This window comes from Micropterus dolomieu, linkage group LG16 (genome assembly GCF_021292245.1).
Source record: "Micropterus dolomieu isolate WLL.071019.BEF.003 ecotype Adirondacks linkage group LG16, ASM2129224v1, whole genome shotgun sequence".
Taxonomy (NCBI): Eukaryota; Metazoa; Chordata; class Actinopteri; order Centrarchiformes; family Centrarchidae; genus Micropterus; species Micropterus dolomieu.
This window is the reverse complement of record NC_060165.1, coordinates 14253532-14268454: the sequence shown is the minus strand read 5'-3', so window position 1 is coordinate 14268454 and position 14923 is coordinate 14253532. Positions and strand designations below refer to the sequence as shown.

The 14923-nt window shown below is 41.8% G+C and overlaps 1 long non-coding RNA gene across 1 annotated transcript in view; it reads right to left on the bottom strand.

The window, feature by feature from the left end:
* LOC123984791 overlaps positions 1–14923 on the bottom strand; it is an 85930-nt gene that overhangs the window by 7571 nt on the left and 63436 nt on the right. The gene's annotated exons all lie outside the window — the stretch shown is intronic.

The window sequence follows — 14923 nt, the reverse complement described above, 5'->3', positions numbered from 1 at the left end:
TTTATCCAATTAATTCAAAGTCTATGGCCTGATTTTCCACAGTACCACTGGGGAAGATAAAGAAGCCAAGGTTTGGAATAAATCTATGCACAAGGGAAGTCATGCTCCGAGTGAACACACTGAATTGTCAGATTCTGAATAGGAGTCTGTAGATAATATGTAAATCAGCATCCAAGCCCACCTTTCTAAGAGCAGGGACAGAAGCCCAGCACACAGTGATGACATCCAATTCAGTCAAAACCATTGTCATCATTTATTATAGCTTAGTTTATCTTTATTGTCCCACTGGGGGAAAATCATTATGCAGCCAGGCTTCAAATGAAAAACAAAATACAAAAGGACATCAACAACAACATCCACACAATAAGTCACAGAACAAAATGGCACAAATGTACAGATATGCAAATGTAAAATATGTACTTTTTTGCACGTTTGGTAGTGGTATAAATTTCAATCATAGTTGTTGACTTCAATTTATATAGCAGCTTCCCTACCCAATGACAAAGACAAGTTGTTTCAAAGTTTCACCCAACTCTTCTCCTAATGAGGAAAGCTTAAAGAAACAAACTGGATTCAGCAGGGCTGAATGTATAGCATACAGATACAGTAAATTTAATAGATCTTCCCAGCTTTGACAACTTTTGCAATCCATCTTCCAAGTTGGATTTGGTAGTTAGAAACTGGCTGATGGATTTTTTAATTAATGAGTAAAGCTGGCTCACTGGGCCTGGACTGCTCATTGTGTTTGGCTCCGAGGCAGCCTGTTTTTACTCCAAGCGATGCAAATACAGCTTAATTCCTAATCTGAGTTGCAGTAAAATAAGTTCTACAGGGCAAATCCATGGAGCTTATTTATATTGTCAAGAGGCAGGTTACAAAAGCGTTTGGTTTAATGAGAGGTGTTTCCTGACATGATGTAACCCTGGTCATTATAATGAAGGGAAAGCAAATATCCGCCACCAAAATAATTAGGAAGTTGCTAAAGATTAGTTGAACCTATAAGCTTCTTCCTCTAGAAGCCAATGTTGCAGACCTGAAGCCATACAAGAAATCAAAGAGGGAAGAGGGAAATCCCTGCCTCTAAGCACATATCAGTCTATAAAGCTTAGCTATAGTTCTGCAGTAAACACACTGGTTTATTTTACTCTACAGTCTGCATTATTTAATATCATACATCAAAGGCAGTCAAAAAACACACTTTAATGTACAAATGTTCAGATTTTTTCAAGTACCCCATCAGCTTCATTATCGCACAAAATACACAGCCTCCACTGATGACTTTTTGCAACATTAACTAGTACAGCTGCACACAATAAAGCATGTCACTACCACAGCACAACAGGCCTTCTTGAAACCTTGTGAGCAAAAAAAAAAGACAAGTAAATGGAAAACAGGAGTGGCAGATGAGGAAATAGAAAGTCGTGTGTAGCAAAGGAGGGCAGGGGAGGTGTGAAGTGTAGAAAACAGAGTGACACCCCGCTGGAAGGGTATGCCCGTAGATGGGAGGCTGCGACACTCCAGAGGGCTGAGTGGCTGATGGGGACGAAAGATTGAATTGGCCCAGTGTCACCCTCGATATACCAACCAGTGAACTGGGAGTAATGGGTGAGAAATGGAAAGAAGGAAGGTGGAAAGAGAGAGAGAAAGAGAGGTAGAGAGAGGAGGGAGGGCCGCCAAGTGTCACCCTAATTTTCTGACTAGTGAGGTGGGAATAATGGAAGGGGGGAGAGAGGCAACTCTGAGGGGTTGATGGGTTGAGAGAGGTTGGATGGAGGTAGTGAAGGGGGCAGGATGATAGAGAGCCGGCTATGATTGCTTCGCACCAGGGGTGGTTTTCCACACTCTCATGATCACCGCAGCCTTTCACCCCAAACCCCCACCCTGCCATCACATCCACACACACTGATGTGATGTGGCCATGGAGGAAAAAAAAAAAAGATTTGAAGGTCTGTTCACTTTGAGATAGAGTGATGCACGGACGAGGATGAGAAGAGAGGAGTTTTGTCCTGCTCAGGCAATCACCTTTACAGGGCATGTGGGGTTACAGGATTGGATAATCGATAAGGCTGAACCTGTAGCTTTGGGGACTTGAACCCATATTCATCCCCTGGCCACCTCAGCTTAAAAGACTTATCGTCAAGACAAGAGACTATTAGATTTACTGTCAACAGAGCAATTCAAAAGCTTAATATCACGCCATTAGCTGCTGTGGGAAAAATGGGAGTGTAACAGGTCCAGGCAGGAAACTAATGTTACAGAAAAACTGCGTTGCACATACAACTGAGTTATCTTGGAGTATAAAAACACTTCAAGCTTACTAACGGTTTGGCCTGGCTAATGGTGCCAGTCTGTCTCACGTTTCGTGATGTATCTCATCGTGTATGGGGCATGAAGATGGCAGAGGAGAGAGAGGAGAGACTGAGGTGTCAAACTGTAGAAGGTGCAAAGAGCTTCAATCTTTTTTTTCATCTCTCTCCTTTGGTGTTTCTATTTTTTTTTAAAGGTTGCAGCATCTTAAAGTTCACTCATCTTTTACTGTTCACACCACACAGTGTTTTCAAGATGTTTCTAATGACTCTAACAGTATGACAGCCAGCTGGTCCTGCACCATTGCCGTTTCAAAATGTTACTGAGTTAAAATGTTTTGGTTTTTTTGCAACAAAATACTGCCAAAAATCATTTTAATAATCTCAGATGATCACTATTCTTGCCAAAAACATCTGGTTATTGCCTGTGATGTTTGGAGTGAGGTTTCTCATGTGGCTCTTGTCAACTGGCTGCTGTGTCAATTGCCTGACTGGCAGGATGGCTGGATTGATGATCGTAGTGCAGCTTGGACACCGGTTGATGGGTGTAATTTTTAGCAGTGGACTCTGAGATATTGACAACTGCACACGAGCAGATGGAAGCAATTACCGATATTAGTCCATTTTCCTCCGTCTGCTCTGTCTTAGTAAACATTTGTGCTGCTGGTGGCGGCGGGAATACAGTGGGAAAGAAATCAGACAGACTCAACGTTACAGCCAGAAACACCATAAACACTACAGATGGAGAATGAAGATACAAGTGTGAGTCTGTCAAAAGATTTCAGAACCAAGAATTTGAACACACAAGTAACTTTCTAGCTAAGACAAAGTGTGTAGATCAGCTGGAGTCAAATAATAATGTTCTAATTCTTCCTGAGCGTAGAATAGATGTTTGGATCTAAGTTCTATTAAATGGCTCTCCTTGTCTGCTACATGAGACAGTATTATTAAAACTGATGAGTCCTATTCATTCTCAAATAGTGTTTTTAAGAAGAGTTACCAAGCTACATCTCTAAAACCTCCTTTCTAACTGGTTAAGCACCGGCATGGTACAGGGTCTAGACACATCCTTTTATGCTAAACATTGCCATTGATCTCACACAACCCTGCCTCTCCCCACACACACACAAACAAACAAACTACATGGTCTGAAGTCTCTCCTTTATGGGCTCCACAAATCTCCCCCATTCCAGGTCCTAATCAATAGCAACCATGCAATTCCTTCTAAACTGCACATTTGCTCCCCGGTCTCCAGCACCATATGCTCTCACCTAAACACGAATTACCAGAGCCATGTGAGCCTATACAATATAGTAAATTGATTATCTGGTTAAGAAGTACATTGAATGTGTTATTTCTTTATTGTCTGATACATGTCCAACACATTTCTACTGTTCATAAAGGATTTTAACTGTGCAAAAGACAGGTAGGATACCTAAAATCCCTCCGCTGCATAAACATGGAAACATGTATAAGCTCCAGGAAGAGGAGACGGTTTTCAGACTAATAATTGTAACTAGTAATTGATTTTTGCGGACACATGTACACTTCGCTGCTCTTCTTCAGGTTACAATTCCAAACCATTACAAAATAGTCTGAAGCCATGAACTGTACCCCTAAATTCAAAAGAACATGTAACAAAATCAAAGTTTGCATTTGTAAATGCATTTCTGCACTAGCAAAGTTGTTCTACATTTGTATAGACTACATTACTGTACTGTGTAATGCAGGTTTTATTACAGAAACAGTGTAATCAAGTAACTTGCAAGAGTGCAGGCATTTGTTACATTCTACTGTCAGTAATATTACCATTGCCAATCATAAACCACTTCTTAGTTTTGCCATCACACTCTCTAAAAGTAATTCAGTGGTGTCTTTCATGCTAATCGTCTTTTCAGTTGACTCTTAAATGAAATGGCTACAGATAATTAATCGCAGAATTTACTTTACCTCCATACATGAGTGCTATGCAACAGACAATTAATATCAGTAATATTTGTAATGCATCACCGCTCCTTTACAATATGCTGTAGGATGAAACAGTATAAATAGAATTTTAATTTAAAAATAAAAATGGCTAATATTCTGCTGAAGAGTCAAACACTGTCTATGATCATATCTAAAAAAAATAAAAAGATCATTCATCAATCATTGTCAAAGGAATGACTGTTTCTGTGAGCTGCTCCGGTGGGGCAGCAGACAAAGGGCAGCCCTCTATCACAGTCAGCCACCTGTGGACTTCTGTCCCTGGCTCAGTCACATTGCTCATTCCCACCATGTTAGCCTGTCTACAATGGACAGGAGCCCATCAGCTGGGCTCAGGGCTTGCCAGTCTCTGTGGGCCGATTGCTGCATCATTCACAAAGAAGAATCCCCCCAGGCACAGTCACACAAATATTAACACAAATACACCACCCCACCTCCCCCCAAAAAACACACCATACGCGAACAAAGCCGCACACGTTTTCACAGCTTCTCCAGCACCAACATCATGAATATGAATAACCCTCTGGCCTAGACTCTAGCAGGCTGTGCCATTCTGTGCTGCGCTGAAGCCCTCAAGATGTCAACACGGAGACAGAAGGGCAAACTGAGAAACAAATCTGACAACACAGTACGGGCCTGTAACCGGCTATAGGCATTAGGCCAATGATTGGGGGCAAAAAAAAAAAAAGCTTGTCCTAGCATTGCCCCAGTCAGTTTTATTTAGCAGAGAAAATCTCAACAGTGCACAGTGACTTCCACCAGTTGTATGTACAATAAATGTCCATGTGGTGAACTCAAAGTTTGCATTTCAAGGGACTGACTTGTCAGGAGACTTGTGATGACAGCTTGCTGAGAGCGTACAGATTGTAGAGGGGTAGAAACGATGGCAGGAAGATCGTCCTCTAATCCAATTCAGCAGCAGCCATTTGAATAATTGATGTAGGGACATAAATTGGTCCTTCCAGATGTCCCCTGCTCCCTTAATCAATACTGATTCCCTTAATCAATGGTTGGCTGGCCAGCTCAAGGCTTTGGCTGTTCTCCCCCCGACACAGCCATGCTGCAGCCAAAGCTTCCTACAGTCCCGAGTCACAGGTGGTTGGCTGCAAAGTGGCTGTTTGCGGCGATATGCTCTGGGTAATTGAGGCTCTTACCCGGCGGGGATGGGGTGGTGAGAACAGTGGTGGGGACCGCAGATTAGTCTGGTGTCTAGAGGAGGCACATGGCTTCCACTGGGAAATAACTGCAGAGAGATTCCAAGACTGTCGAGAAAAGAAAACTTTCATCATGTCCAGACTGACTTGATTAATTAAAAGACAGAAGAACATGGAAGGACGGTAGGTTGGTAGCTAGCTAAAGTGATAGTCAACTGTCTTGGAGTGGGTGGTGGCGGTAGTGATGGGGGGGTGAGTCTCATATTGATTCACGCTGCATAAATAACCTGAACCTGCTCTTTTCCATGCTAATAATCTTCAACTGTAAGGACAGACAAATGTGGAGTATGCACACACACAGGCAGATAATGGTGGGCAGAGGGAGCCATGTGCCAGGATGCCAGGACTGAGCAGAACATAGCAGTGTGTGACAGCTGGGTGGCACAGCTGGAGGAGACAGATAACCCTCAGTCTTTAGGAGCTGACAAAACAGCCACATCCCTCCTCAGAAGACTGAACATAACTTCACCTGGCTCTGCTCTTCTCTACCTCCCTCAGTATCCGTCGCTCTTGTTGTCCCTCTAAATGCCTCTCTCTTTCAAGCTGCCTCTCATTTTCTACCTTCACAATCCCCGCACCCGTTACATCCCTCACCCTTTCAACGTCCTCTTCATATCTGTCTCTTTTTTCAAATGTAGCCCGCGGCTGACAAGGCAGCGTCAGAGTACACCTGGCCAGAGTGGTCCTGAGGCTGTCAGCAGGACATTGCAGTGATTCATCAATGTTTCCGCTTTTTTTTTTTTGTCCAAAAACACATCTCTGTCCACCCCACACTCACAGCCTGAAGTAGACCGAGAAGGGTAAACACTCACATTGATTTTATGTGTGTAGGTTTGAGACTCATGACAATGTGTTTTATACAGCACATGGATGTAAATTGTCTGTTTGTATGTTTGTCTACGAGGTACACAGTGTTTAATAACCTCCTATCTTAAACATGGCTGTCGGCTCTGAAGCCCCGCTTGGAGCTGCTTGGCTCTCTGACAGCATCCTTGGAGGGAGGTGTTGACATAATCGATTTACACAGCAATCACAGATCTGCACACAGCGACCTTCAACAAGTCCTTCAACGCAATCTCTCTCTGCTGATCAAAAGCCATCAGCAGAAAGTGATTAATGAATCTGTTGTTTATGTGTGCATTTAAAGTAACAATAACTGGCAATAACTTTGCTGCAGCAGTGATTATTACAGTTGTGTCTGACAGGATGAAGAGGCTATATTTTCTTTACCAGTGAAACACACAGAGAGAAAGACAGAGACAGTGAAGGGAGGTTATTATAAGTATTAAAACATTTAAGATTGAAACAAAGTCCCTTTTATAAAAAGGCAGCTGCAGCAATAAAAACCTGTGCTGCCTGAGCCCCATTAGTTGTGACTGCTGTAGAAAAGCTATCAACTTCACACTGGTATTCCCTCCCATTTCTGTGCTACATAAATCCCTATAATGTCTGGCGTTTATTTAACTGGCTACCTGCAGGCAAAAAAAAAAAAAAAACTGGTGAAGGCTTGCTGTATTCTGTCATGGAGGAGATATGGCGGCGGGAGACACTTGTTGTGAGACGTTCGCTCACTGTCAGTAACCATCTGTTTACCTCGCTGCCAAAATGGTGGTGGTGATGGAAAACAAGCGTTTTCTTCAAAGGCCATTAAAAATGAATGAGGAGAACGAACAGATCACACAGGGCTTTCCAAAGCACTCAGGCCATTTTATGCCTTGGGTTGGGAGATCACCACTCGCACTGTAAAACATCTCACCGTAACAAGATAATATCAACTCCCCCGCAGCTCAAAGACAGAAACACACACACACAGCTAATGAGCCAAGCAATTAACTTCCAAACGTGCAACAAAACTTTGTCACCGGGGAGATAAACAGACCTGCTGTCTGTGTGCAAGGAAATATAAATGATTGCAAGTCTGTTTTAATCAGTCTGGAGAGAGAGAGAGCAAGAAGGATGACAAGGTTTTTGGACTCAATCTGCTAATCGATCATCTTGGCACAGGTGTTGACAACCTGTCATCGGGAGGTGACAGTGTTATGTCCAACAGCTCATCACAGGAGTGTTTGTGACAGATCTGGTGTTTGGTTTGACTCTTAATGGGCCCTCAGGTCACACCGCAGCCAACCAGATTGTCATTTTGGGGTCCAGAGGTCGCAGTCTGGTCTACCAAACACACGCACACAGCCCCAGTGGTAACCAGGACATCATTGTCAGCGGGCAGGGAGAAGGTGTGTGTGTGTGTGTGTGTGTGTGCGTGTGTGTGTGTGTGTGTGTGTGTTGAGTTTATGTGTGAGTGTTGTGGCAGTGTGCAGATGGAGGGGGCTGCCTATAAGGAAAAAGAACAGATTGACGGAGTGGAGAGGGAAATGCACTTTTCAAATGTCACCTTGCCTTGCCACCCTTTACACTGAGAGAAAGAACAGTGAGAAATAGAGCAACGGAAGAAAATAGCTTCAGGAGAGACGAAAGAACATGACTCTTTATGGCACGTACCATGTGGAAAGGAAAACTGGTATGCTGCCATGGTTTTAACACCTTGTAAAGTACATTATTTTAAGCTGCACACTGTTTAAAATCCCGTTTTACCTTACTTATATATAATACAGAAATTCGCATGTCTAAAGAAATCTAGACTTACAGATTACACCTGTGCTAAATCTGGTAACGTCGTATGGCTTTTTGGAAACCAAGGTGACAGATGGCATGTAAATGCTGTTTTAACAGTTAACATGAGTCCATATAGTTAAATGCTGCTAAAACAACGGGGTAACTGTATTTAGATGTTCAAAAAAACATTCCCTTTTCAACCAATTTTACCTTCACATCACCACACATCAATGCTTACTGGAAAACCATATCAAAATCAGTATCCTTTAACGGTTTTGCTTAAATCTAAACCAATAAAAAATGGGCATGTAGATAAAGACAGGTTAGTTAGGGGACAACTTCTAGGATTTATTTTATAAACAAGACTGAAATAGCAAAAGGCTGACACACCATCATAAACAATTGCTCAAATTATTGCTATAATGAGCTTCCTTGGGTTTGTTGGTAGAAAAATGGCCTCATCCATGCTTACACATTTCCTTGTCATCTGAAAGCCTTGAGCAAAGCATGACTAACATCTTTTGGCTAGTCAGTTGAAATGCTGATTTTACTCACTGCACCACCACTTAAACAATTCATTCTTTTGGAATATTATCTGACTCAATTCCAGTGATGTCTCCCTCTATCCTAACTCCTCACTTCACCCAGGCATCACAACCTGCCAGCACACTTGTTCAATGATGGTAATAAGCACTTTCAAGTTTGCCTTGTTATTGTTACTACAGTGTGCTTCTGGTGCATAATAACAGTGGTTAGTGATTCATACTTTACTTTGTTTCGGTGCCTTGTTTTGGAAGTTATTCATCCCCCCAAACAAAAATAAATTGAGCTGTTTTCCATATTTTGTGCCAGTGTTCCTTTTTTACATTACTGAGTAAGTTACTATGCTTTTATATTTTCGGTGTCTTCACACGCTTTATCCTACTACTTTCCACCTTTCCCAACTTAATTCAGTATTTCATATCCCCACCGTTTACTTCTGTCTTCATCCATCTATGTCTTTCATACATATATAAACACACACTGTTCTCCCCATAAAGCTTAGTTTCAAGAATATAAAGGATCAAAATGATTCACAGAAACTGACGTTCAAGTTACACCTGAATAGCTGTCAAACTCAGACTAAGTAGTGTAAATACTAATGGTGCATAGTAGCTGAAAGGATGTGAATGTCACATCTTTGGCACAATAGTCTGTGCTACAGTCAAGTGCAACACATTACTGAGAGAAAACCTGACATTATGGTTCAACTAGGAAACCTCACAATAGACACAACAGGTTGCTTTCTGCCACAACACCGCCCTGGAAGCAGAAGCTGGCCGACAATTACATTAAAATAACTTGAAAAAGACACATTCAAAGTCAACTCCACAATTTAGTGGCCATATCAGGCACCAAATCTCAAATCACTCATACCGTGTGAAGCATATGACTAATTACTGTAATGAACTCAAAATGTTCACTTTGACTTTGAACGCACAGGCTGCCAAAAGCCTAATCAATGACGACCACAGTTAGAATATGTCATAACACCCTAGTAAAAGTCACAATAATCAGGATTGTTGTGAGAATCTGACTCAAGATGTTCGGTAGAACTATTAACAATTCTGGTAAAGCACCCTTCCTTTCACTGAACACCTGGCTGGGGAAGTAGATCTGCACACTGTTTAAAAGTATATCGCCGATCCCAGCTGAGTGCTTCTAAAACACATCAATCAAGTCATTCAAAAATGTCAGAGACCTTCTACTTGTCATTCAGGGCTACTTTGCGGTGATTGATGGTCCGATGGTCGTCCCCCTCAGTCCCTACCCCCGCATCCCCTCTCTTACCCATGCATCAATTTGCACACCATGTGAAAAAATAACAAATGATAACGTTTTGAAAAATGATTCACAATATCCTCTAGCAATTCAGATAAACAATTCCCTTTTACTAAAAGGAGGGAGCAAAACAGACAGACGGTGACAGAGAGCGAGAGAGGGAGATGTGCCAACATTGCTTTCTATATTGACATTTATGGCTTAGAGGCTGTGAGAAAATGTGTGTGAGGGTGTCTGTGTGTATGTGTGTGTCTTGATAACAAAAGATGCTTTGAATATTTTATGCATGTTGAAGGCTGCAGTGGCCTCTATAGGCAGGCAGTGTGTGTATACAAAGACCCATTAAGCTGCGTCCTCATGGGGAAGGTGTGATAGGAAGAGATTCAGGCTGCCAGCACTGTCTATACCCATATCTGTCCGCACTGACTCAAACTGGCCTCAATATGAAATGCCCTCGAGGCTTTTTTTTTCCTATCCCTTCCTTTCTTCCACATTTATTTGTCTTTTACAAAATCTATTCAAATCTCTTTTCTTCCATCTGCCACTTTCTAAAACGCTGTCCCTCATATTTCTCTAGTCTTCTTGCTCTCTTCCCCATGTTTCCTGCTAACATGATTTGTCTGTTTCGCTCAGTATCCACATGTATCCTCTCTCTAGCATTCTGTTTTACATGCTGTTACCTTCCGTCCATCGCTCCATAATGCTGCTTCCCCCCATCCCTCCCTCCCTCCCTCCCTCCCTCATCCCCCCGCTCGGAACTGTCAAATGGCTTCATGAAATGAGCTGGAAAGATGATGAGAGAGATTGCGATCCTAATGGTGTGACATGAAGCACTGTCCCAGGCCCCTTTGATAAATGAATTTAACCGAGCACTTGCTCTGTGGTGAACCATGCTAATTAGGCACGGCAACCCAAACAAAGATGTCTCCATCTAATTGAGGTGAGGTCAGAGGCATTGAGGGGAGTGTGGACATGACTGTGACTGTGTGTGTCAGAGAGGGAAAGCTCTACCTCATCCGTCTGTGGACTGTTTGTATGTGTGTGTGTGTGTGTGTGTGTGTGTGTGTTTGCAATTGTGCCCGCTGGGAATTGACTTGATACCCCCTTTGGGAAGCCGGTAATGGTGGTCTTTCCCTTTGAGTATTTGCTTTGCGCCTGGAGACAGAAGGTTAGAGGTTGACCTTGTTTCCCAAGTGCAATGAGACTTGTCCTCTACACTGTGGCACGGTTACCATCCCACTTCTGCCATTATAATTCTAGTGGGGATCTGTGTGAGGTCAGTGCGAAAATTGAAAAAGCAAGGGCAAGCCACTCACTTCATACTCCAATTACATAAGCTCACTTGCACACTGATTCAATCTATGCATTGAAATGGATCTGTGGCACAACAGCGTACTGTACGCTGCCCAGTTCAGTCTCTTAAATAAACATTATTGACATGTTTAGAGCCTATCCAAACGACCTCTGCTGTTTAGCCTTCCATCATTGATATTATTGGCGTGTTTACAATAACTGAGTGGCCTTGCATCCGTCATTCCCAGGACATCCATATGTTCATGATTGATCCGGAAATAATCAGAGAAATGCCTTTAGACAACAATATGCTCTCAGGTCATTAGGGTCATAAGAGAGAGGTAGCAGGAGGGCTGCAGGAGTACGGAAGGGAGGGGTGGAGGGATTTTATATTATAGACCATAGGCGTTCAATCAATGCACAAGAAATGTGTCAGCACACATTTAAAATAACAACTTCCCACTTTCAGGCAGAGAAAAGGCTGCGATTTCACTTTAAAAGCATTTCTGTCTAGACAAATGTCTGCCAATTATAGCAAGGTTACATACTTGCCAATAAAAGATGTGACAATCTTTACTTTAAAAACAGAAGCCATATTATAGCCTGATATTGGCTTATGACACATAGTGTACAGTCCCCTCCAAAAGTATTGGAACAGTAAGGCAAATTCCTTTGTTTTTGTTGTTCACTGAAGAGATTTGGGTTTAAGATCAAAAGATGAGTATGAGACAAGAGTTCAGAATTTCAGCTCTCATTCTGTGGTATTCACATCTAGATGTGTTAAACAACTCAGGACATACCACCCTTTGTTTGAACCCACCCATCTTCCAAGTGAGCAAAAGTATTGGAACATGTGACTGACAGATGTTTCTTGTTGCCCAGGTGTTACCTTTTAGGTTGATTGTCCAAACATTAAATAGCTCTGCATGACTAGTCTAAGTTTTCATCCTTGGTTCATACCTAAATTTCCTGTTAAAGAGGATAAACCAACATCAAGACCAGAGAGTTGTCTATGGGAGAAAAGCAAGCCATTGTCAAGCTGAGAAAAGATGGAAAAATCGACCAGAGCCATTGGACAAACATTGGGCATAGCAAGCATAACAACTTGGAATGGCCTGAAAAAGAAAGAAACTACTGGTGTACTGAGCAACAGACGTCTACCAAGGAAAACAACAGTAGTTGATGATAGAAATATCGTGAGAGCTGTGAAGAAACCCCCCAAAACATCAGTAAGTGACATCACCAACGACCTCCACAGTGCAGGGTGAAGGTATCACAATCCACTGTTCGAAAGAAGACTCAGAGAGCAGAAATATAGAGTCCACACCACAAGATGCAAACCACTCATCAGCAGAAGAATAATAAGGCCAGATTGAAATTTGCAAAGAAGCACAGAGATGAGCTGCAAAAGTTCTGGAACACAATCTTATGGACTGATGAGACCAAGATTAATCTCTACCAAAGTGATGGAAAGGCCAAAGTGTGGAGAAAGAAAGGAACTGCTTATGATCCGAAGCATACAAGCTCATCTGTGAAGCATGGTGGAGGTAATGTCATGGCTTGGGCGTGCATGGCTGCTTCTGGAACAGGCTTATTAATATTTATTGATGATGTAACCGTTGATGGTAGCAGCAGAATTAATTCAGAAGTGGACAGAAACAATCTGTCAATTTACGGAGAAATGCATTGAAACTAATCGGGAAGAAGTTTATCATGCAGCAGGACAATGAGCCAAAGCACACTGCCAACAAAACAAAGGACTTCATCAGGGGGGAAAAGAGAAAGGTTTTAGACTGGCCAAGTCAATCACCTGACTGAATGCTGTGGTCTAAAACAAACGGTGATATGTCCTAAGTTGTTTAACATATCTAGATGTAAATACCAGGAAATAAAAGCTGAAATTCTTAACTCTTGTCTCATACTCATCTTTTGATCTTAAACCTAAATGTCTTCAGTGAACAACAAAAACAAAGAAATTTGCCTTACTGTTCCAATACTTTTGGAGGGGACTATATATGTTGGCAGCTGTGCACATAAAGATGAAAGTACAGTTGTATAAGGCTGCATTTTGTTATGTATTTTTAACCCATATTTTTTATACCACTGCGATGGACTGGCGTCCTGTCCAGGGTGTACCCCGCCTTTCGCCCGATGTCAACTGGGATTAGCTCCAACAATAGTACTGTGCAAGGGTATAGAGAAAGTAAATCAGCATAATAACAAGGAAACTGGATTAATGACATTGTCAGATTAGTTATATTGTCACTTATGTCACCGGTGAAAGATCAACATTAAGTCTCCATAGGAAGTACAGCAAAATAAATAATCTAGTAACAACACAGAGTCTACAAGAGTAAAACTACAAAGAGTAAAATGCATAACAGTTAGCCCAACAGTAATAGCCTCAGTGTTCAGGTCGAATCACAGCAATGTCAGGCTAACAACAACATTTACTTCCCAGTAGACAACTGGCAGTTGATTGTAATTTGTGGATTTATGTAAAATCTGCCTATTTGTTTATTTCTGTTGTCATCTTCAGTTGTAACTGAAACATTTAAAAGTTATATAGTTAAACATAGTTCCCACCTATTTGATGTTTCTTCTGCGCTTATATTATATAATGTGTTGCTTTGCTAGCATCTTTGAAAAATCAAATCTACCAAACAACGACATCTCACCGCCAGTGTTGGGAGTAACGCGTTAAAAAAGTAACGCAATTACAGTAATGTATTGCTTTTTGCAGTAACGCAGTAAAATAACGCATTACTAAAAAAAACGGTAATATTGTACCCATTACAGTACCATTGGAGCTGTGCAATGGGGGAGTGTGAACAAAATGTTCAGTGCCCTTGCTGGTTGTTCTGACACATTTAGTTACTGCTTTTGCAGTTAGCATTTAACGGGCGTCTCGTTTCGTGTGTGTATTTGTAAAATGTATATTTTATAGGCTCATTATTATGGTTTTGTATTTCTTTGCAATGTGGCACAGTGTTAACAATGATACTTCCTTCAAAATATATATTTAAATAATTAAATCAATATCATAAATGTGCAATGACTAGTTGACCAACGGCTTGAACTAACAACGACTAGTGGTCTAGAAAAATCTCTAGTCAGGGTAACCCTAATTTATGCCACTTTGTCACAGATCTGACAAAATGCTGGATGTAACAATGCCAGTTAAGCAGCAACTGTGCCAGTTCATACTAGCAACAGAATGTTCAACTGAAACCCCCATATCAGTCGGGTGCAATTACACATACCATGTTTCCCAGTAATACATACTGAAAGTACATTGGCTGATGAATATGAGGTAAGGGCATCTAGCTGCACTGTCAGTGTACATACAAGGAATCCAAATTGCACCCGTCAGGTAATATGAGGTTAGACATAGTTTCTCATTATACTGGGTATCAATTTCTATAGCAGGAGTGTGTGTAGTATTTACATACTGGCATCACAGGAACCGACACTCTAACATCATTATGAATGAGGTCAGTAGAGGCTTTCACAGAACCTTGAGCAAAGTGTTGTTGTGGTAACTCAAGGTGCACTTTCCCATTTGTCAAAAGGGGGCGGGGGTGTAGGTTTAGGTGGGGGGGGAGGAACTAAGCGCTATTAAAGCCCCACTGGGAGGGCTCATGCATATTTAAGTGAGTTAGATTAAAGGTTGGTCGTCTGGATGTCCTGTGT